Below are 23,990 nucleotides of genomic sequence, written 5' to 3'. Positions count from 1 at the left end.
TTTTCTTTCTTTCTTTCTTTCTCTTTCTCTCTCTCTTTCTTTCTTTCTTTCTTTTTTTTTTGTGAGAATATTTAAGTTCTACTTTCTTAGCAAATGTCAATGATATAACAGTATTATTAACTGTAGTCACCAGGCTTTTATGATGGTGATAATTATTTGTGCTAAAAAAAAAAAAGATAAAATTTTAAGCCAGGATAAAAAGTCTTTCTGGAGCGCTTTAAAAAATATAAGTAAGAAAATAGATAAATAAATAAATAAGCCCTTGAGTAGTTTTAGAAGAACAATGAGAAAGGGTCTCTAGCCCGTGGAGGGAATAGACTCTCTGGGGCAGACGTGCTCAGGGCAAAGGGGTGGCCGGATGGCCTGTAAATGGTGGGACTGGAATGAACCCTTGCCCCTCTCTGAACTTCCTCCTTTAGGAACTGGACAGGAAAGCAAGATCCTGAAATACCGTAAGAAGCGTGTTTCTCATTCCTCCCCAGCCCAAACAAGGAAGCGGGGGAATCTTGCAAGGGCACGTTTTAGTTCAAAGGCCTCAAGTCCAAAGAGCAGAGTAAGTTCAACTAGAGTCAAGAACCAAGGTCTTGAAAGTTCAAATCATGTGCATTAGACCTGCAAGTCTCTCCAACACCTTAGGTTCTGAGAATGCTGGAACTGAATCTTCCCTGTTGAGTCTGAACCACTCAAATATTGGTTGACTCAGGAATCAATCAAATCAGCCCTGGCTGGATAGCTTGATTAGTCAGAGCATTGTCCCCATATGCAAAGCCTGTGGGTTTGAACCCTGGTCAAGGCACGTATAGGAACAGATTGATATTCTGTCTTGCTCTCTCTTCCTTCTTCTAACTCTAAAATCAATCAATAAATTTAGAAATAAAAGAATCAAATCAGAAAGTAGTGGTTAGCTGGCAAACGACTTGTTTCAATATAAAGTCATAAATAATTTTAAAAAACTCATTCATTTATTTATTCAATGACAATCTATTTATGAATGTTGCATACTGTAGAATTCGGGAGGCTAATGATTGAATGGGAATTAATACAAATACTGGGCTTCTCTCAGAGTCTATGCTCTATTCACTACTTTGAAATGTGAAACCACAAATTTGGAGGGACTGTTTGGCTATTTTAAATGTATTCCATTTCCAAATCACTTTTCAGAAAGGCAATATTTATAATTCAGCACCACAAAAGGCTCTACCATGTACCTACCCAGTCAATGCTACCCCAACATTACCAAAAGTTAACCTCTATCACAAAAGATTCATTTTGCCTATTCTTGACCTTCATATAAATGGGATCATACATAATGTTTATACTCTTGTATATCTGGCTTCTTTCATTCAACAGTATGTTGTTGGTTTATCTGTAGTTTCTTTTTCATTGCTATGTAATATTCCACTGTGTGACTATACCATAATTTACCCATTCTACTATTGAAAGACATCTGAGTTATTTCAAATTTGGGACTCTTCAGAATAAGTGTGCTATGGGTATTCTCTTGAATGCCTTTTTGATAACACAAATACTCATTTTTTCAGTTATATACTCAGTCATAATCTTACCATTTAAGTTAAAATTGTTCTTTGTAAGTACCTGATTCAGGCAATGCCTGTATTCCTAATTGAGGGAAAATAGCTTGGATTCCACTAGTAGTGAAGCAGCAATCCCACTCAGACTCTCCATGTTGTCTTCTCTTCTAGTCTACATATCTGAAACCACAACCAACTGTTTTGGAGGTAACTGTGTCCAGCATACATTCAGGAAAAGTGTACGCTGCATCCCACAGTCACATGCAGCATCCTGAGTCTGTGTGTTACATAAGAATCAGGGCAATTCGAAATCAGAGTAAATGTTATTTTTTATATCACGATTCAACCAGCCTGGTAAAAGTAACTTTAGAATGTGACTGCCAAAATTCTGAGCAGATAAAAATGTCAAATCTGAAAAAACTCTACTAAGTCGCAGCAAGTAGAGAGCCAAGTGACAGCTATGGAGAGTTTCTGCCTCCCTGAGGCCAGCTCTCATTTCCACTTGCAATTCTGTCTTTATTATTTTTTTTTAGTCACTGTTAGTTGCACTCACTGTGGCCTCTATCCCAAGGGCTTGTGGACAGCTTAATGTGCCTGTATTATCTGTCTGCAGTATCCAGCATGAGTTGATGTGAAAAATCTTTGATTATGAATTATGGACATACCATTGTGCTCCTCTCCTCTTCTAGAGAGAAGAGGGACTCTGGGTCATTGTTGGAGACACAAGTAATAGTAGTAGTGGAAGCAACTATCATTTACTGAGCTCCGTACCTCACACTTCTTATCATCGTTCCATTAGCCCCATTTTACAGATGTGGAAACTAAAGCTCAGAAATGCTAAGTCATTTGCCCAGGATTGAACTGTTAGTAATTTGCAATGCCAGGATTCAGAACCAGCAATGCCTGGCTAAAAAAACCAAGCTCTCTCCTCTGCCTCATGTTTCAACCTTGCATTTATGTTACTTTTCAATTTGCCAAGTGCTTCTTAATATATACATGTCAGTTAGTTTTCATTACAAGCAGAACTAGGTTTTACCATTTCCTCTTACAGTAGCTTTACAGCTGGAAAGTGTTGGAGCCAAGATTCAAACCCAGGTTGCCTGACACCAAGTCCAGCTCACTTTCCACTGTACCTCAGCTACCTTTCATTGGAAGCCTTATCCCAGAGCCCTTAGAACAAGTCTTGTTTCAACGTCCTGCATTTGATGGCAGTTCAAGTTGCTTAGAAAGTGAGCAGAGACATTGCTTTATTTGAGAGTACAATGCTTTTAGGAAACTCTAGGCTCTCAGCTGTATTGAGGGTTGGCTGGCGGTTGTCCTCACTTGGGCCAATGATTACAGAATAGTGGCGTAACCACTGGGGAGTTAGTGAGATGATCAACAGACTACATTTTCCTTCCTCTAGAGAAATGCAAAATTGATAGAAAAAAAAGCCCAGGGTATGCATACCGCTACCTACCTCCCTACCCCAATCAGAAGTTTATCCTCTAGTATACTGTTCTGTTCTTGCCCTTTGAAAGATATTATGTGTTATTCATTGAAAGGTGCATGCTCTTTGAAAAGTACAGTGTTCCATAGAAATGCAGGGCAGTGGTGTCATTATTGTTATCATGATTATTTCTGCAGGAGAAGAAGAGGAGGGGCCCGGGGCTGAGGTTCCTTCCCCAGCCCCAACCCTCCTGCTGTGTCTGCTAACTGATCGGCAGGATGCCTCTGCTAGGTGTCAGATAGAAGAATCAGACCAAAAGTATTGTCTGAGGGCATTACAAATAACGCATGCAGAATGATTTAAAAAAAAAATCAATGGTCCTAAAAATAGCAAAGAGACATTCCCAGAATAACATCTTAAAGGGTAAAGAGGGTTGAATGATGTGTTGTATTGTAAAAAGTCAAGTTTTTTTGTTGTTGTTTGTTTGTTTGTATTTTTCTGAAGTTGGAAACAGGAAGGCAGTCAGACAGACTCCCGCATGAACCCGACCGGAATACATCCGGTATGCCCACCAGGGGGTGATGCACTGCCCATCTGTTGCAACCAGAGCCATTCTAGCACCTGAAGCAGAGGCCATGGAGCCATCCTCAGCACCCGGACCAACCCTGCTCCAATGGAGCCTTGGCTGCGGGAGGGAAAGAGAGAGACAGAGAGGAAGGATAGGGAGAGAGGTAGAGAAGCAGATGGGCACTTCTGTGTGCCCTGGCTGGGAATTGAACCCAGGACTCCTGCACACCAGGCTGACGCTCTACCACTGAGCAAACCGGCCAGGGCCTACTTTTTTTTTTTAAATGTCTATATTAAAAAATGAGTGATCAGCTTATAAAAAGGAGAAAAAATTCCTGGTGACATTCAAGCTTAGAAGACCCAGGATGTCAGCCCCTGGCAGGACCCACTGGGAAAAGACTCACCTTTCTCTTTTTAGCTGCAACTTCTTCCTAGTATCTTGGAGGAAAAGAGCTGTGGACAGGGGCAGTGACAATCTGATAATAAAAACCACCCAGGAGATGAGGAGCATGCACCATGATAAGGTTTATTTGTACACATACACACACACACCCCTGCTCTAGTTTTGGTTGTTGAGTTCATTGTGTTGCATTACTCAGTGCTGTATTGAACTGTGCATGTTTGGTTGGGTTTAATTGAATTGTGTTGAACTCATAATTGTCTTCAGTGTGTCTGTGTAAAGCAGGTAGAGAGTTCCAATTTCACCAGAGGGGAGGGATGAGTCTTTAGATAAGAATCCTGAAATTCAAAGAGGTGACAGTTTACAAGGACTCTTCAGAACTCTCTTGGATAATGACTGAGGACCTCAGAGAAAATGCTAATGGTTATCCCCATCAAGAGTGCTCTGGTGAGGCTATTATATTCTGCTGTGTGCCCCACCATCATCACCTTCACAACGAGTCTGTTGGTTCCTTACAGGATCTGGGTTCAAGTTTATTAAGGATGGTACATTTTTATTACTGATCGTGACCATAAAAACTTTTTTCCAGTTTTTACTCTTAAAGATAATATTCCTGTTGCCAAGTTTGCTAAAATAATGGAACTTAATTGTCATTAGTAAACTCATAAACAAAGAGGGTTGGAATTTTTTATTGACAAGATGCAGGGTATATGGCTACCCATGCAGAGAGGGCTTTTTAAGGTGCAACATGGAAAACCTCAGTCAGTTAGGTGGCGTTTGACTTCAAGTAACAGAAGATCTAACAGTAGTTTAGTAATAAGAATGTTCGTTGTATATTTAGAAGTCCAGGTCAGTGATCTAAGGGTTGGTTTAGCAATTCAGTGCTGTCATCAGGGGACTGGGCTCTTTGTATTGTTTATGCCTCTGTAGCTTCTTGGCTTTTTTCCTCAAGCTTATTGCCTCATGGATACAAGATAGCTGCCACTGCTCCTTAACACAAGAACATTCAAGGAAAATTAGGTAAGAAGCAAAAGTGCTTTCTTCTTTTATTTTTTAAGATTTTAAAAATCTTTTATAATTATTCATTTTTAGAGAGAGAGAGAAGGGGGAGGAGCAGGAAGCATCAACTCCCATATGTACCTTGACCAGGCAAGTGCTGGGTTTTGAACTGGTGACCTCAATGGTCCAGGTCGATGTTTTATCCACTGCGCCACCACAGGTCAGGCTGAAAAAGTGCTTTCTTCTTATGCTGCTCTTTTGTCATGGAGGAAAATTATTTCCCAGAAACACCAACAGATTTTCCACCAGATCTTATAGAGAGACAGGAAAGGATAAAAAGTCTTTGGCCCTGGGATCACACACAGGCTCTCCACTTACTGCCTGTGTGAATCTGGGTAAGTTCTCTGTGTCTGGATTTCAACACCTGTAAAATCATAATAATAATAGTGCCTATCTCATAAGGTTATTATTATATTTGAATGAGTCATAAATACAAAGCTATTACAACAGTGCCTAATACAATAGCAAATATTCAATATATGTTAGCTATTATTTGTAGTAGCTTCACCATCATCCTCATTATCATTTCCTTGGCCAGATCTGGGTTATATACACATGAGTGTCATTCAATTCAGAGGCTATAAAGTTGGAGTCATTAGCAGTGATTTGAGGGTTTTTTTGTTCGTTTGTTTTTTCTTTTTTTTTTTTTTCTGTATTTTTCTGAGGCCGGAAACAGGGAGAGACAGTCAGACAGACTCCCGCATGCGCCGGACCGGGATCCACCCGGCACGCCCACCAGGGGGTGACGCTCTGCCCACCAGGGGGCAATGCTCTGCCCCTCCGGGGCGTGGCTCTGTTGCGACCAGAGCCACTCTAGCGCCTGGGGCAGAGGCCGAGGAGCCATCCCCAGCACCTGGGCCATCTTTGCTCCAGTGGAGCCTCGGCTGCAGGAGGGGAAAAGAGAGACAGAGAGGAAGGAGAGGGGGAGGGGTGGAGAAGCAGATGGGCACTTCTCCTGTGTGCCTTGGCCGGGAATCGAACCTGGGACTTCTGCACGCCAGGCCGACGCTCTACCACTAAGCCAACAGGCCAGAGCTGATTTGAGTTTTTTTTGTTTTTTTTTAACAGAGGCAGAGATAGACAGGGACAGACAGACAAGAACGGAGAGAGATGAGAAGCATCAATCATCAGTTTCTCGTTGCACGTTGCGACTTCTTAGTTGTTCATTGATTGCTTTCTCACATGTGCCTTGACCGCGGGCCTTCAGCAGACCGAGTAACCCCCTGCTGGAGCCAGCGACCTTGGGTCCAAGCTGGTGAGCTCTTTGCTCAAGCCAGATGAACCCACGCTCAAGCTGGCAACCTCAGGGTCTCAAACCTGGGTCCTTCTGCATCCCAGTCCGACACTCTATCCACTGCGCCACCACCTGGTCAGGCTGATTTGAGTTTTTAAGTGTCTCTTATTAACAACCAAATATCACAGGCAAAGAACACCTTAAACGTTTGACTTCTAATTTCTTAGTTCCAGGAGTTTGCTGCTAATTAATGCTCCTAGATAGCGGTTCACTGGGAACAAGGCTGGGAGGAAAGAGATGAGAGAGAGGCCTCTGGGAGGTGTAGCACTCTGAGGTGAACCTAGAGCCCTGAGGTCAAACCTGGCCAACTCTACAGTTTTGTCCAGAGTGAAGAAAGCAGCCAAAGGACACCCTGTGACGATCCTTGGCAGTTATAGGACAGTATAATTCTAATCTTGACAATGATCCAGAAGATCATAGAAGGCCAAGGAGGCCCAAAGACAAGATATCCTGAATCATCATTGGCATATATCTTATTGTGCCAATAAAGTTGAGTTCCTTAAAAGCAAAGAACATTGATTTCCCATTCTTCTGTCACTTTGTAACACCTCAAATTATACTAGGCACAGAAACAATAGGTTTTCTTTTCTTTTTTTTTATAAATAAATTTTTATTAATGTTAATGGGGTGACGTCAATAAATCAGGGTACATATATTCAAAGAAAACATGTTCAGGTTATCTTGTCATTCAATTATGTTGCATTCCCATCACCCAAAGTCAGATTGACCTTTGTCACCTTCTATCTAGTTTTCTTTGTGCCCCTCCCCCTCCCCATTCCCCTCTCTTTCCTTCCCTCCCCCCCTCATAACCACCACACTCATGCCCATGTCTCTTAGTCTCATTTTTAGGTCCCACCAATGTGTGGAATCATGTAGTTCTTGGTTTTTACTGATTTACTTATTTCACTCCGTATAATGTTATCAAGATCCCACCATTTGGTTGTAAATGATCCGATGTCATCATTTCTTATGGCTGAGTAGTATTCCATAGTGTATATGTGCCACATCGTCTTTATCCAGTCTTCTATTGAAGGGCTTTTGGGTTGTTTCCATGTCTTGGCCACTGTGAACAATGCTGCAATGAACATGGGGCTACATGTGTCTTTACGTATCAATGTTTCTGAGTTTTGGGGGTATATACCCAGTAGAGGGATTGCTAGGTCATAAGGTAGTTCTATTTTCAGTTTTTTGAGGAACCACCATACTTTCTTCCATAATGGTTGTACTACTTTACATTCCCACCAACAGTGAATGAGGGTTCCTTTATCTCCACAGCCTCTCCAAAATTTGTTATAACCTGTCTGAAACAATAGGTTTTCAATATTGACCTGTTGCTCAATGTCCATATTCTTTCAAGTAGTAGCAGATGTCCTAGATTCCTAAGGGGAGTACCTGGTGCATTGGAAGCAGCCAGGCAATAATATCTACCAGGTTGATGCCCATCTTTATCCTTTGAAAGTAAAGGGGGAAGAGATAGTTAAGAAACACCAATATGCCCAACACTGTTCCAGGTCATTCCTCACAACAATCCAATAAGCTAGGTGTCATTCTCACCATTTGTAGATAAGAATATTAAAGCTCAAGAAGCGAGTTATTTGACCAAGGTTTGTTTTCAGAGCTGCTAAGTGGCACAGCCATGGTTAACTTTGGTCTACCTCACTTCAAACACAGATCTACTCTGTGCTGTTTCCAGTAGGTGTTCCTGGGGGGAATAGGGAGAAATCTCAAATTCAATGTTGGGCTGCTACACACAAGTAGAAACTTGTTTTCTGGGTCCTAAATTCATGTGTATTTCAGCCTGGAAGATGGTGTCTAGGAGACATGTTGTCCAGGTACCCTGTGAGCTCAATCAACTTTTGACTCTGACATCTAGAACCAGCCTCACCCATAAGTATTGGATGGGGAGTCCTGCCTCATGCTACGCACACATTTCCAATTGTTCATGCTGTAGGCTCAATGTGTGAATAGTTTGTAGCTTGGCTCCACGGCCTGAAAGATGTAAGCCAGCTGTTGTCCCTTTAAGTGGACAGTGGTTTGCATTCCCAGACCCACTCTGCCCCTCTCAAGTGTGTAGCAGACAACTGGATTGGGTGAAATTGACTCCATCCACAGCACAAGGAGTTCAGAGAACAGCAGGTTTAGACCAGGCATCTCATGACTGCTTTAAAGGTAATTCAATCAGAGAGAAACTCAAGATCCTTGAGTGGTGATTTTGGGAAGCTACTCGCCCTCTTCCCTGGGGTGAATGAAGAGTATATTTCTCTCACTGTTTCTGCAGCCATCTTGTGATCATGATGGAAGCCAGCCAATGAACCATGACAACACACAGAGATGGATAAAGCCAAGAGAGATGCAGAGAAATAGAGTTGGTTCCCTAATCACACTGCACCTAAAGCCACCCCTCTGACCTTCATAAGAAACAATAAATCCAAGTCATTTTAAAGCTAATTTGATTGGCTTATTTCCTCCCACTTGCAACCCACAGCACTCTAGCTGATATACCCTTGATAGTCCATGCACTTACCTCTGGGTTTCATCTGCAGGATGAGGAACTTCTAGTGGCCAATACCAGTGGCAGAAGCATAGCTATCATATGGAAAAATGGGAGAAAGGGATGATCCCCAGTGGAGGGAAATGGACTCCCTCTCTTTGTCACCAAGAACAGAAGAGAATGAGTGTGTATGAAAGGAGGTGGAGTTAAACCTATCACCAAGAGGCCAGGTGTTGGGAGCCAAAGCAAAGTGTTTGTGAGGAGGTGCTAATCTTTAGGGCTAGAATGAAGTTTCCATAAGATGCTAGGAGAATAAGAAAGCTGTGTGGTTTTTAAAATTCTTTATGCTTTGTATGTTTATTGTCCTTTCATCCTCTTCCAATTTACTGTAGTCTCTGGCATGCTCCTGCCTGCCTCAGTTGTGCTAAGTGGTAGAATGTGAAGATAAATGATGACTGGCACTCAGCATCCATTTCTTCATCACAAACTGGGGAGGCTGGAAAACCAAAACCTGTAGATTTCCTCTTTGCAGCGGGGTCCGGGGGGTCAAGTACATTCTGCCAGTTATACGTGCTCTCCTGAGATTTGGAAGGTGCAGTGGGGAGGTGGGCTTCTCCCTTCCTTAGGCTCTTGCTCCTGACAAGCACAGTCATAGAAACATTAGGCTTTTCTGCAACAGATCTCAGCATCCAATTGTGGAGCCAAGAGACAGATGTGTTAGAAGGTGCTCCCTGCTTCTTGGCTCAGCCCTTGATGATGAGTTGTTAAACTGATCCCAGTACTGGCCTCCGATTCCCCACCTCCCTGATGACCATCAGTTCTGTGGTGTTCTGGGAGTCATTTCTGCAGCCATTAGACCTGGCTTCTGCAGGCCTTCTAATGGTTTTGTAAGCACCATCTATTAAATACCTTCCTGCTTACAGTCTACAAAGTGGCTTCTGTCTCTTGCAACTTACCGTTGTCTGATACGAAGACAAAGGCAAATGTATTGTTCCCATTGAGGACAAAACATGGAAGGGCAGAAGCTTTCCTTGAGGCCTACATGGAATTCAGGGGGACAGAATTAGTGTTGTGAGGTCAGCTAGTGAATTCTTCTTAATTCTTCTTCCTGGTCTGAATCATTGAAGGTCTGAACTTTATTCACTGAGAGAAACTACATTCTCTTACAGAAAATAATGATAGGATGTAATGCACTTGACTGTGTGTGGCAATTCTTGCATGCCCTTAGGCATCACATCCCATAGTTCTGACACAAGTAGGGAGTAAGCCTGATATTATAATCCCCACTTCCCCAATGAAGACATCAGTGTTCAGAGACTATGATCCCAGGGACAGATATCTCACCAGGTTTCCAAAGGGTCAGATCTTTCAGTGCCTACAATCCCATCATTAGAGACTCATTTCTCTTGGATGAATCACTGACCTATCTCTACAGGTTCTTTTAAAATCAAATTATCTCTAGAATCACTGAGGGCCATACACTGAGTTCCTAATAGGCCACTACAAATGAGTTTAGGGTCTTGTTGCTGATAAAAGGATGTGGTGTCATAGAACCACTTGACGCCTCCAGGGTGAGGAGGGGGAGTGGGAGAAGGCGCTTGGCAGGGGAAGAGCCAACCCATGCCAATGTTCTATTTCTTGGACATCAAAACTGTTCTAGTGGCCCACCCTGTTGTCACATATCTTTTCTCTGCGGGTTAGGAGAAGGTCACTGATCTGCTGTAGGCACAGCCCTTGCAACTGGAGGAGTGAGGGGTGGGTATGAGAGTGTGGAACTGGCACCGTAGCCAGCCTCCTGCCTTTGCCAGCAAGCTTGGCAGGATCAGTCCCTGAGAAAACCCTGTGTGGTCCAGGCCCTGCCAGGGACCCTGGAGCCAGAGTGGCAAAATTATCCAACAAGGTAAAGAGACAACAGCTAGAAAGGATTTCCTTGGTCAGCAGTTTACTGTGCGGTTCCCCCCTGCTCAGACAAGGATATCAACAGGAGCAGCCTTGCCTTTCTCCAGCAGGCCTCATCCTCCCTGCAAAGTGCAAAGGAGCGGAGCTGACTGTTGGCACCGATGTTCTGCCCCCTACCAGTGTGGCTGACAAAGAGAACTCAGAGCCAACCATGAGACAGGAACCTCGGAAAATGGCACAGCAGAATGTATTACCAGGTTGAAGCCAGCCGGAACATCACCTCCCCCGCCCCCAACCCTATAAATCTTTTCCAGAGGAGACGTTGGACTCAAGGGTAGCTCACAAAAGAATTTGATAGGAAGATGTGACACCTCGTCTTAAGTTCTTTCACCACATTTCTGAAGTTGACGGGGATGTCGGGGAGTGAGGCTGATAAAGTCCGCTGTCCCCTCCAAGCAGACTAATCAGACGTGAAGTCTTGGCAAGAGATAACCAGGTTGTAGGAGAGCCAAAATGACATCACATCAATTCCATTTCAGATTCTGTACACAGCCGTGCCTATCACCCCTCCAGGTGGCTGGCATCCTCCGCATACAAGAGGTATTTTCAGACCAGGATGTCTGTCCCTGCTTTACCCCGTAGCTGTCACTCTGGGCTATGCAGGGAACACGTTTGTCACTACGTGTAAAGCCACACACTTCAAGGGTGGCCACTCTGGAGGTGAAGCCGGCTTTGTCCTGCCCTCCTCTCTGGCCCCAGCATTTGTGAGACCTTGCCCTTGGCATTCCAGATGGACACCAGGCCGGGGGGCATGCCTTCCTGCACCCACCCCCAGAGAATCAGACGGGGCTTTCCATCAGAAGACTTGTTCACATCAATAATGAATTCCAAATAATTTATTCACTTCAAGAGTAAGAGGATGGCATATATAATCCTTACCACTGGTTTGAGGAGATAATTGATTTCATGTAGTTGAAAGATGAGGAAAAGAAACAACTCAGGCCAGTTTGGAGGCAATAGTGAACGCCGTATCAGTTTAATTATAGCTCCATCTTCAGCTGCCATGGGTTCTTTCCTCTTGGAATTAAAATATCCAAGCAACTTGAAATGTAACCGTGATGAGTTTTTTCTGGTTTGCTCCCTACCTTGCATCTGGCTCAGGGCACTGTTACAAGCTCACTTCGGGCTTTTTTCAATAGATAGTTAATGCAACATGCAAGCGTCGCCTGGGTGACACAGATAACTCGGGGGGACAGCACAAAGTAAATGAGATGCATTAGCGCCTGGATGGGAACTGAAGATAGAAGTTCTCAGAACTTCTTGTTTAATCTATAGAAACGGATTTCCCTCCTGCGCATAAGATTTCAAAATAGTAATCATATTCTGAAGAGGAGATGTTCCCACTCCAGGCACTAATATCAATATGCACAAGAAAACCATTAACTAGCTGCACCTCTCAGCAGCGCCTATTATATGTCAACACGCTAACTGAGGTGATAAAACAAACTGTTAGTAAAAATTTAATTACTAGCCATTGAGATTTGGGCCAGGACTGGGGATTCTAGATTCATTACGCTGGCACCGGAGGCTGCTGGAAGCAGCCATCCGCCTGGAACGAACATTTTTAATAGGTGTTTTCCTTGCCTCTGAGAGATCAGAGCACCAAAGGCCAGTCGGAAACTTTTCACATTCGGTTCCTCAGGGATGGCAAAGGCAAGGTGGAGGGGAAGCCCCGGGCGGGTGGGGGGAGGGGAGGTTGTCAGTTTCCATCCACTTCTCTGGTCAACTTCGGGGATGTTTGGGGCCTGTGAGGTTATTTTGTAAGTGATTTTTGAACATTTTATTATGTCAGATTCCTGGCCAATGGCCACTTTTCAAGCTGACATGATTTGTCATTTATAATACGTGTAAAGCAGGGTCCCGCCCTCTGTGAAGCTAGTGAAGCCGGTTTCCCTTCTCCACATACCCCATTGGTGCCAATCTAACTGCCCCCAGACCAGTCCCGCCTCAAAGAACCCTTAACCATACCTTCTCTGCAATAACTTCAAGCTCCCTTTCTGCCCAGACCCCGGGTATGAGCCCAGGCACAGTGCCTGGCAAATAAAAGGTGTCCAATAAAAGGTTTGGTGTATGATAGATGCCGGTTTGACTTGCGTGCCACCTGGGAGCCACCTTGCTCCAATATCTAGGTAAAAAGGGCATCGGAACTCACCAATTCCACCAAGTCCTACGCCCTTGCTCACAGTGGGCAGAGTTTTATCAACTCACGGCCATTTCCGCTTGGAGACTTGCCAGTAACCAATACTACTCCAACCCTAGAGTGAAACTCGACCACCTACCCCGTTTTCCAAAGAAAAAAGTTACTCATTTCAAGCATTCCTGAACTGGTAGATTTTTATGAAATTAGGGCATCACACAATTGTACATTGGAGGGATGGGAGGCGCCAGCCCTTGTCCAACCTGCCTTTTCTCTCCCTTTGAGGCTTCTCCCCTTAACCCGCAAATGCCATGGCAGGAGGATCCTTTCTCCTCTTTTTAACGTTAGTGCCCTCCGCCCTTGCTCACAAGGAAAAACTCCTTATAAGGTCACTTTCTCAACCTCAGCTGTCCCTTAGAATCATCTGCAGAAATTGGAAATATCTCGGTGTGCCGGCTTCCTCTCAGAACAATTGAATCGGGATCTCTGAGGGTAGGACCTGGCAGCAGTGCTTTTTAAAGTCTCTGGATGATTCCAATGTGTGGCCAAGGCTGAGAACCAGTGCATACAAGAAGGGACTTCAAGAAGTTCTTAAGATTGGGCTCCTTTTAGGCTTCCGTGTCTATTCAGCAGCCTGAGCTGTCTTAGAAGCCTCAGAGGGAGCCTGAGTTTTGATAAAAATAAGTGATTTACAAATGTGTTGTGTTTCTATTGAAATCTAGTGACTGCATTTTTTCCAGCTTCATTAAGACAGCTGAACTGGTTTTATTATTCCTTTTCTCCATGCTTAAAAAATGTCTCAGGACTTGCAACTTTCTTGGCAGGTGGCTACAACTGATTGACATCCAGCCAATCCAAATGCAACTGACATGAAATCCCAAGGCCCTGCTACCAGGACCTGTTTTAAAGAAACTTGATAGCTGCACTAAAAATAAGTATTTAGCTATCTAGAGCCCACTAACTCTCCGGCCTGGTTACCCCACTGCAAACCAAGCCTGAATAATCTTGTCAGTTTGTTCCTGTACAGAATTTCTGAGATCTGCACCTGCAAGTTCTCTTTAGGTAATCCCACTTAGATCCTAAGATTCAAGGTACCTGACTCAGAATTTAAAAAAAAAAAAAAATTATTTATTTTTTTATTTTATCTATTCATTTTAGAGAGGAGAGAGAGAGGGAGAGAGAGAGACAGAGAGAGAGAGGAGAGAGAGACAGGGGGGAGGAGCTGGAAGCATCAACTCCCATATGTGTCTTGACCAGGCAAGCCCAGGGTTTCGAACCGGCGACCTCAGCATTTCCAGGTCGACGCTTTATCCACTGCGCCACCACAGGTCAGGCGACTCAGAATTTTTAAAGAGAGAGAGAAAGATGTCTACCTTTGTGTCTGTCTCTGAAAAATTAATTGATGCTTTTGCTGCTGCTATGGATATAGTCCAACCTAGAGACGTTTCCAAAGAAGTCAGGTGAGCATGGGTAGAGATTGCAAATCTCTCAATGTGCCTTGGTTTCCTCATCTGATATATTAGGATGCTAATAACGACCCTACCCACATGGAGGTGAGGAAGGGGGTGGGGAAACAGATTGTGAGGGTGATAAAGCTGTGTCTTTCACATATTAATCCCATAAACATTTATTATACCCTTACATGGACATTGTTACACACATATGGACAGCATGAGTGAAAAATGGTCCCTGCCTTCATGGGGCTTACAATCTGGTAGAAATCTAGTAAGATCTATCAAAGGGATCTGTACATTGGAACATATCATATACAGTTAAGAGCTAGTGGTGTCATTGAGAGGAAGCCTTAGGAAGCTGATGTTATCATGTGGCAAATAGTCCAATTGAATTTAATCTAACTGAATAGAATAGAGTGGCTTAACCTTTAGCTGTCTTGATGACATCATTTAAAACAGGAAATATTTAATATTCACTCAGTGTCTAAAGAATTTGCAGCCTCTTGTGGGTGTGGTTGCATGACATGTGTCTAATGTAGCATGCACCGGGTACGAGACGTCGGAGACTTTCAGGAGTATAGATGTTTCTTTATTGGCCAGTTTAACCTGCGCAGGGGTGAATTCCCAGGTGTCCGAAGACACCGTACCCACAAAGAGCTACAAACGGGAATCGCGCCTGACGCTTACAGCTAGGTCCTTATATATCCTAAGTAAGCAAGCATCATTATACAGAAGCAGATGTGGCAGTTACCTATTCGCTAAGGGGGTCTCACACAGCATAGCAACAGGGGCTGGGTCTAGCTCATTGGCGAATTTCAAACATAAACTTCTGATAAGGGTCTCTGACCAATGGAATGCAAACATTTGTCTTCCTTTGTTCTCAGCCTTACAGGGTCCCTATCATTACCTCCCTGTCTCTGCTCCTACACTCTGGCAATCCCAGCACACTTTCCTGAATCTAACATTTTGATCTTTTCTTGGTCCTTACATCTAACACATCACAACCCTTCACTGCGGCCTCCAGATGAAAGTGTCTACAATGGTGACTGGCACTGTTGGTGTCTACCCCCAGAGAGGCAGTCTGCAAAGAGGGCTCCAGAGGACAGTTCTCATGTTCCAGCTTCCCCATGCATCACAAGAGCAAATTCCTCTTCCTCAGCCTCCTCCTTCAATCCCGAGAGACCACAATGCCCGTAACACCGTTCATTAGCTGTTTGTTTGCCTGTACTCCTCCCTCTTCCTTATGCTGCCTCTTCTTGACATTCAATCAACTTCAGGTCTCAGTTCAGAGATCCCTTCCTCAGAGATCTCTCTCCAGGCTCCGTTAGCCTCCCTGGTTCCTCTTTGTCAAATCATTTCATTTTCTTATCTTCATAATATGCACTACTGTCTGAAATTATCTTGTCCATTCAGTTGTGTATTGTCTTCTCCTATTAAAATGGAACCTCCGTGAGAAGAGGACTCTTGTGTTGTTCTCTGCTGTATTCACGATGCCTAGAACAGTGACTGGTACCTAGTTGGCGCTCACTAAAAAGGTGTGGAATCCGTTCATGTGTGTCTTCTCTCGGAGACACTGACGACAAGAAGGCTCGCACGGAGGGGGTGGAAACGTGTGTCCCAGCTCCGACAGCAAGGCTGCTGGGCTGCAGGCGCTGCGCCTCAGCTTGCTGCCTGTAAACTCAGGCAGCTACACCCACCAGAGACCTGGGAGGCGCTGTGGACCCAATGAGAAAATGGTGGTGAAAGTGCTTTGACGAGTGGAAATGCCAGTTAAGTGGGAGAGATGTTATTATCTTCCGCCATCTGCTTTACTTTAATCTTTTTCTTCCTCGGTAAGCAGACCTATTGATTGTAGCTTGCTGGTGGAAGCTCTCACTGTCTAATTACTGCCCCAGCTCAGCTTGTCACTGTGTCCTCTGCAGTCGGCACGTCCTGACACTGACCCCTGATGCCACAACCCTCTGCAGATCAGCGGGCCTTGGCACTCGGCACCCAGTGCAGAGGAGGCATGTCTCCTTGCTGTTCTCTCCGGGGAGGCAGCCCAGCTGGGGAGAGATAGGGACAAGTGCTGCCGCAGTCAAAAAGGGTCTGCAGCTAGACAGGAATGTGTCCCATCATTGTACACGGTGTTGAGCATGCCCAGATCCTAGCTTCCAAGAGAACGTTTTCTGCAAAATATTTTTGGCCTGGGATATTATTGGTGATGATGTTGGTGGTGCTGGAGGGGTGGGGATGGCAGTGTGGGGGTGCTAACAGAATAAATCATTTCTAATACTGGACAATAATCATTTCTTTCCCTTACATTGTAGGAAGTTTCCAAATGTCCACAGTATTTTTATAAGCATTACCTCACTTGACCCGCACAACGACACTGTGATTAGCATCCTTGGTTAAAGGGACAGGATGTGTCATCTTTAGCACTGAGGAGTATGACTTCCCAAGTCCAAACAGCCAAATCTCGGAGAAGGGAATCAGAATGCAGGTGTTCCCATTCTCAGTTCTGACTGACAGCCTAGCCTGTCCCAGTGCTTGCCCCGGATGGAGACAAGTAGCTTACGGTGAAAACAGCCTTTGAGAGAAGTTCCCAGAAGGTATCAGGACCTTAAAAGCACTCGGAGTGAAATAAGTACCTTTTCTTGGCCAGCAAAGGAAGTGGAGATGTGCTAGAAAAGACATGTCGGGCTTATGTCTGTCATTTAAAATTAAAAAAAGAGGAAATCTATATAAGCAAACAGCACAGGATTAAAAAATAAATCTTAGATAAACCACAGTTTTGTCTTGGGTTCAACCCCTCAGGAGACCCTTGACCAGGTAACTGCCAAGGTTAGGCAAGCACCATCGAAGGAGCTTGGCAGATGTCTGTTGACTAAACATATGAATATAGACCCGGGATGTAAATAGCCAGTGCTAGCTTTTCTCACTCCTTTTAACGAAAAGGAAATTGTTCTTATACAGATTAACAAAATGCTTTAATATTGGTATACAGCTTTACTTTTTTAGCTTAAAAAATCTTTCTGGTACAACATCCCAACTGATCTTTAAATAACCCTGGGAAGTAGACAATTTTACAGATGAGGAGATTGAGGTTTGGAGAGATTCATTATTTCGCTAGGGTCAGAAAGCTAGTAGGTGGCCATGTCTGTTTCTTACAATTCGGTGAACTAGACCCGCTGATCAACTTTCCCAACAAAAACAACTGTAAATTCTGGATAAAATTTAAAAGAACATTTTTAATATGCTAATGGGTTTGAAAGTAACTGAGGAATATTTAGCCCCCAAAAAACTAGAAGAAAGTGAAAACTTGAGAAATAAGTGGAGCACTGAAGTTGGCTTTGACCTTGCAGCATTTGCTAACTCATGTAAACTTTGGTTTTAGTTTTCATAGCCTCTCAGGGCAAGGGGAAAGGAGAAAAAGCCTACTGCTTACTTATGGCGGAGAATATAGTAGAGATCCCCTATGCATAAAACCAAGACCCCAAATTATTGCACCATCAGTGTAAAGATGAATAAGAAATTATCTAGACTCTATTCTCACCACAGGAACTAAAACAACAACAACAAAAATGTGTATCCAATTTTGACCCTAAATAGAGAGGGAGACTTATTTTGAGAATTTATAACCATAAGCCAGCTCTCCCATGGATGGTCCAAGAAACCTCAAATTAAAAAATTTATGAAGTTGATTGCCTGACCTGTGGTGGCGCAGTGGATAAAGCGTCAACCTGGAAATGCTGAGGTCGCCAGTTCGAAACCCTGGGCTTGCCTGGTCAAGGCACATATGGGAGTTGATGCTTCCAGCTCCTCCCCCTTCTCTCCTCTCTCTTTCTCTTTCTCTCTCTCTCTCTCTCTCTCTCTCCCTCTCCTCTCTAAAAAAATGAATAAATAAATAAATAAATAAAATAAAAATTGAATTGTTATAAAAAAACATTAAAAAAATTTATGAAGTTGATTTAAATTAATAGTGGTCCCCAGCACCTCAGGAATAAGATGCTACCTCTCTGAAAGAACTTTAACCAAACCTCACAGAATTACCATAAATGAAATTTCAAAGATATAAACTCACAGTCAAAAATTACAAAGTATTTGAAAACAACCTCAGTGTCAATCAATGAATGAATGGATAAAGAAAATGTGGTTTTATATATATATATACATATACATATACATATATGTGTGCATGTATATATATGATTGAGACATATTGACTATACTATATATGTATTTCAACCATTAAAAATGGAAATCCTGCCATTTGCAATAACACAGATGGACCTCGTGGGTATTATGCTAAGTGAAATAAGTTAGATAGAGAACAACAAATACCAAATGATCTCTCTTATATGTGGAATCCAGAATAAGTGAATAAATAAATGAGAACTCATAGATTCAGAGAACAGACTGGTGATTGCCAGTGGAGGGGCATGAGAGTGGGGAAAATGGGTAAAGGTGGTCTAAAAAGGTACACACTTCCAGTTATCAGTCCTGGGGATGTAATATATAGTGTGGTGATTATAGTTTGCAGTATTGCATTGCATAATTGCAAGTTGCTAAGATAGTATATAGATTGTAAAAATTCTCATATGAGAAAATAAAAGGTTCATTTTCTGAAGTTTCATTGTTGGCATATAGAAAAGCAGTAGACTTTGTATACTGATTTTGTATTCTGCAACTTTACTGTATTGGTTTATTGTGTCTAATAGTTTTTTGATGGAGTCTTTGGGGTTTTCTATATACAGGATCATGTCATCTGCAAAAAGTGATACCTTTACTTCTTCTTTCCCTATATGAATGCCTTTTATTTCTTTCACTTGCCTGATCACTCTGGCTAAAACTTCCAGAACTATGTTGAATAAGAGTGGAGAGAGTGGGCAGCCTTGTTTCATTCCTGATTTTAGAGGAAAAGCCTTCCTTTTTTCACCATTTAGTATGATATTAGCTGATGGTTTGTCATATATGGCCTTTATTATATTGAGGTACTTTCCCTGTATTCCGATTTTATTGAGTGTTTTAAACATAAAGCAATGTTGCATCTTATCAGTAGATGCCTTTTCTGCATCTATTAATAGAATTGTATGGTTTTGTTTTTGTATTTTTCTGAAGTGAGAAGCAGGGAGGCAGAGAGACAGACTCCCACATGCACCCGACCAGCATGCCCACTAGGGGGCAATGCTCTGCCCATCTGGGACATTGCTCTGTTGCAACCAGAGCCATTCTAGCACCTGAGGTGGAGGCCATGGAGCCATCCTCAGCGCCTGGGACAACTTTGCTCCAATGGAGCTTTAGCTGTGGGAAGGGAAGAGAGATATAGAGAGGAAGGAGAGGGGGAAGGGGGAAGAAGCAGATAGGCACTTCTCCTGTGTGCTCTGGCCGGGGATTGAACCCAGGACTTCCACACACCAGGCCAATGCTGTACCACTGAGCCAACCAGCTAGGGCTGGATCATATGGTATTTATTCTTTGGGGTTTTTTTGATGTGGTGTATTATGTTGATTGATTTCTATATGTTGTTCCATACACAAAAATTAATTCAAAATGGATCAAAGACCTAAATATAAGATCTGAAACAATAAATTACATGAAGAAAACATAGGTACTAAGCTCATGGACCTTGGCCATAGAGAACAATTTATGAAATTGACCCCAAAGGCAAGAGAAGTAAAGGCAAAAATAAATGAACGGGACTATATCAAACGAAAAAGCTTCTGCACAACAAAAGAAACTGACAACAAAACAAATAGGCAGCCAACTAAATGGGAGATGATATTTGCAAACAACAGCTCTAATAAGAGGTTAATATTCAAAATATATAAAGAACTCACAAAGCCCAGCCACAAACAAGCAAACAATCCAATTAAAAATGGGAAGAGGACATGAACAGATACTTCTCCCAAGAGGACATACAAATGGCCAACAGGTGCCTGACCTGTGGTGGTGCAGTGGATAAAGCATCAACCTGGAATGCTGAGGTCACCGATTCAAAACCCTGGGCTGGGCTGGTCAAGGCTCATATGGGAGGTGATGCTTCTTGCTCCTCCTCCCACTTTCTCTCTCTCTCCCTCCCTCTCTCTAGAAATGAATAAATAAAATCTAAAATAAAATGGCCAACAGGTATATGAAAAGATGCTCATCTTCACTAGTTATTCAAGAAATGCAAATCAGCCTGACCAGGCGGTGGCACAGTGGATGGAGCGTTGGACTGGGATGTGGAAGGACCCAGGTTCAAGACCCCAAGGTCGCCAGCTTGAGCGCAGGCTCATCTGGCTTGAGCAAAAGCTCACCAGCTTGGACCCAGGGTCGCTGGCTCCAGCAAGGGGTTGCTCAGTCTGCTGAAGGCCCGCAGTCAAGGCACATATGAGAAAGCAATCAATGAACAACTAAGAAGTTGCAACACGCAACGAAAAACTAATGATTGATGCTTCTCATCTCTCCGCTCCTGTCTGTCTGTCCCTGTCTATCCCTCTGACTCTCTCTCTGTCTCTGTAAAAAAAAAAAAAAAAAAAAAAAGGAATGCAAATCAAAACTACAATGAGATACCACTTCACACCTGTTAGATTGGCTATTATCAACAAGATAGTTAATAACAAATGTTGGAGAGGCTGTGGAGAAAAAGGAACCCTCAATCACTGCTGGTGGGAATGCAAATTAGTACGACCATTATGGAAGAAAGTATGGTGGTTCCTCAAAAAATTAAGAATGACCCAGCAATCCCTCTACTGGGTATCTACCCCGAAAACTTGAAAGAATTGATACATAACAGCACATGCACCCCCATGTTAATCACAGCATTATTCACAGTAGCCAAGACATGGAAACAACCAAAGTGTCCCTCAATAGAGGATTAGATAAAGAAGATGTGGTACATATATATTGTGGAATACTATTAGCCATAAGAAATGATGACATAATGACATTTATGACAACATAGATGGACCTTGAGAACGTTATACTGAATGAAAGAAGTAAATCAGAAAAAGCTAAGAACTGTATGATTTTACATGTAGATGGGATATAAAACTGAGACTTATAGACATAGATAAAAGTGAAGTGGTTACCGGGGGATGGGAATGTGGGAGAGGGGGAAGGGGACTTGAGTGAATGGGGAAAGGGTATAAAGAGGGACAAATATAAGGTGACAGAAAATAATTTGACTTTGGGTGATGGGTACACAATATAATCAACAGTTCAAATGCTATAGAAATATTCACCTGAAACCAATGTACTCTTATTGATTAATGTTACCCTGTTAAAGTTAATTTTCTAAATAAAATTTAAAAATTAAAATAAAATCCCATTTGTAACTTTTCTGTCCCTGCGTCTTGACTAAGCTAATTTGCTCATCTACTAAGATTCAGTGTCAACACTAATTTTATAAGGGTGCCTCTCCTGAACAGCTCCCTGGCAAGTCTGGACCATTCTAAGTGCTGTTTTAACTTGTACTTCTCCCATCATAGCTCCTTTAATATCTCATTTAAATTGTCCATTTATTGTCTGAGATTCCCACAAATTTCAGAGACAGAAATTTTGCCATTATGTCCGCAGTATCTGGCTTGGTGCGTGGCACAAGCTGGTGCTATATACAGTGTGTCCGTAAAGTCATGGTGCACTTTTGACCGGTCACAGGAAAGCAACAAAAGATGATAGAAATGTGAAATCTGCACCAAATAAAAGGAAAACTCTCCCAGTTTCATACCTATTCAGTGCTGTTCGATGTGGGCTCATGCACAGATTTTTTAGGGCTCCTTAGGTAGCTATCCCATATAGCCTCTACAGACTCGTCACTGACTGATGGCCTACCAGAATGGGGTTTCTCCACCAAACTGCCGGTTTCCTTCAACTGCTTATCCCACCAAGTAATGTTATTCCTATGTGGTGGTGCTTCGTTATAAATGCGCCGATATTCACGTTGCACTTTGGTCACGGATTCGAATTTAGCGAGCCACAGAACACACTGAACATTCCTCTGTACTGTCCACATCTCGACTGGCATGGCTGTGGGCTGCTCCGCTGTATACATGGTGTTACATCATCATCTGCGCATGCACACGTGCTGCCACATCATCCTACAAAAACTGGGAGGATTTTTCTTTTATTTGGTGCAGATTTCACATTTCTATCATCTTTTGTTGCTTTCCTGTGACCAGTCAAAAGTGCACCACGACTTTACGGACACACTGTATATGAATGAATTCATCTTAAATAAAAGAACTCTAAATTAGTATAGTCCATTGGATGCCAGAGAAAAAAATGTCTGAGACACAGTCCCTAAAGGGGTAGAGTCTCCCTTGGCCATAGAGAACATTTTATGAAATTGAGATAAGAGTTGCCTGGTAAATCTCTCCACTCACTTGGGAAAGTTTATTTCTCTGGTGCTCTGTAAATAAGCATGTGATTTTGCTAGTGGATGGGGAACCACTCTGACATGATTCGTGAGTCTGGTGGCCAGAGTTGACAAGACTCTCTATTTGTCTAACAGCCATCCCCTGGGTATCTCAGTCCTATGTTTGACTGATTGGCTGTGTGATCTTGAAACAAATTGTAGCACTATCCTGGGATTCCCAGTCCCAGTCTGGCTCATGTTGTGACTATAACTGAGCTGGAATGCGATTTGGTGTTATATAATAAAATACAAGATGTTGGTTGTCACCTAAGTCTCACCCCCGTGAGGAGCCTGGTAGAAAGCCCTGATTCTCTATTGGTGTCCTTAATCTCCATCTTCTCCCAGCCCATGGTCTGACCCAACAACCTGGGCAAGGAGTGAACTTAGGAAAATTTAATTATGTGTGACCTTAGATAATTCACAGCTCTCTGAGTCTCTGTGTTGTTGTCATTGTTTTTGCTGATGTGGGTTGTGTTTTGTTGTTGTTGTTGCACACCTTCTTGTTTTTTTGTTTTTTTTCACAAAATATAGGGTTTGGATTAGAGGACTGATTCTTAACCTTCACGTTTAGAATCACCTGGTAGGCATAGAAGCACACTGCAGCCTGCAGCCTTCACAGTCTGGCTGGCTCAGAATCTCTAGGAATGGGTCCAGCATTTTTTAAAAGTTCCTCTCAAAATGCTGGTGCACAGTGAGGGCTTGAACCGCACCCCCAGACTAGATGTTATCTGCAGTCTTTTCCAGTTCTCTGATTCTGTGGCCCATGCAGCTATATGACTGCAGCCTGTTGCCACTTGGGATGGTGTCTGAGTCACATCACAACCCTGAACACAATTCTTAACTTTGGTCCATGCTCTGAGGATCATTACCTCAGAACATAAATAATTGCTAATCCTCACAACCACTTTTAGATACAGGATCCATTATTATCTTTTAAAGAAAGAAACTAGAGGCTCAGGGCAATGAAACAACTTGACAAAAGCAATAGTGGTGAGTTGGTGGGGCTGAGATTCAAGCTCAAGTTCATTGGATCCAAACCCTACATTCTTCCATTGCATCTACAGTACTTGGTCAAAAAGAGACCATGCCCAGGGCCAGGAGAGAATGCAGTTACCTAAGGCAGAACCATGGGAGTTCAGGTGGTCATTGGCTGTTGGAAGTCCCATGAGAAGACCTCCAATCCAGTGGGAGCTGTGTCCCATGGTCCCCTTCGCTCCAGGCCTCCCTGTGCGGGAAGACGGTGCTCTTGCCTAATACACATCCGGCTGCCAGCCTCAGTTTGTATTTTTAC

The sequence above is a fragment of the Saccopteryx leptura genome, chromosome 3, assembly GCF_036850995.1.
Source record: "Saccopteryx leptura isolate mSacLep1 chromosome 3, mSacLep1_pri_phased_curated, whole genome shotgun sequence".
Classification (NCBI taxonomy): domain Eukaryota; kingdom Metazoa; phylum Chordata; class Mammalia; order Chiroptera; family Emballonuridae; genus Saccopteryx; species Saccopteryx leptura.
Note: the sequence above shows the minus strand (reverse complement) of the source record.